Genomic DNA, 1,811 nt, shown 5'->3' with positions numbered 1-1,811 from the left:
ATAAAAAAGTAACCGGAATGATGACACTTCTTGCTCTGTATTGCATATTTTCGGGCTCTTCTCTTTTTGGGATAGGTCGGAACTTGGATTTTTGTGTACCAACTATCATGAAGCAACAGTGATGCAAAAATCGAAAATACTAAAAAGGACAAAGATGAAAATCAGGATGATTTGCATTTGTCAATACCTTGGTGTATTTTATTTATTTTTTTAGAAAAAAAAACAGACAGCTTGAATTATTCAGATATTATGTGGATTCATTTGCATAGCGTTTCCAATATGAAAAATGAACTACATTACGTTTTGAGTACGGATCTGTGGCTTCACTGTACTGTATGTCAGTAGGAATCTTCTAGAAGAAGGACAAAAATAATCTCCATGGTGATAGAGGAATGAGCACAGTCAGAACAGATATCACACTGGCTCTGCGGAGTATGGAGTCTGTTCGTCTTAATGTCCCAAAACGAATGTTCCTGGCAGATCCTGTCAAAACAAGTATGTTCCATTTTCCGAGGGGCGAAATTCCAGTCGACAGATCAGAAACACTCACATTTTGAGGGTGAATGTTGATAACAGCCCGTTGTTTTAAACTAAATTTATCTGCACATGCATAGGCAAACACTGTAAATCACACATAGGGGAAAACATGTAGTGTTGATATAAGGCTTGGTGTGCACATTTAACCAATGCTTTAAAAAAAATACTTTAAAAACTCTAACAGTTACAGCGTTCAGATAATGCATATTCTAAGAATGAGATTTGTTATTAAATTATTATCATTCACTAATGATTGTTATTATATTATTATCACTCATATTTACTAATGATACAGTATGTGGAATGAATTCTTCAGTCTTTGCTTCTGGCGCGTTGTTAGGCAGTTCAGCACCTTAGCCTAACTTTCCAGTAGTAGACTTATTATAGACTATGCTGTAAAGCTCCACTCTTCAACCAGGAGGCATATGTTACTAGATCTACTGAAACCCCCGATGTTCACGTATAGCCTAGAGTCAAGTCTGGAAGGTGATGCAACTAGTGCAACATGTGGGCCTTTGTCTGCTTTTTCAAGAGGTTAAAATAGTTCTGCAACTTGGACCCCTCTGGATTCTGAAATCCATCAATAGCGGTTGATATACCACATTACTTTTTAATGGCTTGAGAGTAAAATTGAACTACAAATTCACCCTGCCTCCACTGCCAAGACGAAATTCTGAATTTAGACGGAACACAAGCCCCTAGCTGGAGCATTCATTGTGTATTCTGTTGGCATATACAGCAAGAGCTGGTAAAAGTACAACTTTGATTGTTCTTCCAGCTTTTTAATTTTATATCAAAGATGCTGATAATGGTGTTGATGGCGATGACAGTTATGACCAGGGTTGTTGGTAACGTTTTATTTCTGCTATTCGTTTACATTATTTTTTTTCTCTACCCTGTTATCAGATGTGGTCCGAAGCTCTGTCGCCATTCCTCCGGTGAAGTGGGTAGAGCATGCCACCACGGCCGCCATCCCCCCGTACCCCCCCAGCCCAGCTCTGAAGCGACTCCCCATGAAGCCTGAGGACCGGCACCACCACCCCCACCACCACCAGCGGCCCCCCCAGGAGCCCCGGGGGGGCCGCACGCGCTCGGTGGAGCCCCGGCAGGAGGACGTGCTGGACTTCAACTTCCTGCGGCAGACGTCGGCGCTGGAGCACCAGAGCGGGCAGCTGATGTACCGCTGCGCCAGCTGCCTGTGGCGCTACCCGAGCCTGGCCGTGCTGCAGAGCCACGTGGCCCTCAGCTGGCTGGACGGCTTCAGCTGCCGCGTC

At 43.7% G+C, this 1,811-nt stretch overlaps 1 protein-coding gene across 2 annotated transcripts in view; it reads left to right on the top strand.

The window, feature by feature from the left end:
- Window positions 1–12, top strand: part of LOC134073127 (serine/threonine-protein kinase LMTK3-like) — a 2,366-nt gene extending 2,354 nt beyond the window's left edge. For both annotated transcript variants that reach the window (XM_062530109.1, XM_062530110.1), the window contains one exon: window positions 1–12. This exon is cut by the window's left edge and continues 806 nt beyond it. The gene's annotated coding sequence lies outside the window, so the exon portion shown is untranslated.
- Window positions 13–1,811: the final 1,799 nt, after the last annotated feature.

This window comes from Sardina pilchardus, chromosome 24 (assembly GCF_963854185.1).
Source record: "Sardina pilchardus chromosome 24, fSarPil1.1, whole genome shotgun sequence".
NCBI classification, from domain to species: Eukaryota; Metazoa; Chordata; class Actinopteri; order Clupeiformes; family Clupeidae; genus Sardina; species Sardina pilchardus.
This window is presented reverse-complemented; position numbering and strand designations above follow the sequence as displayed.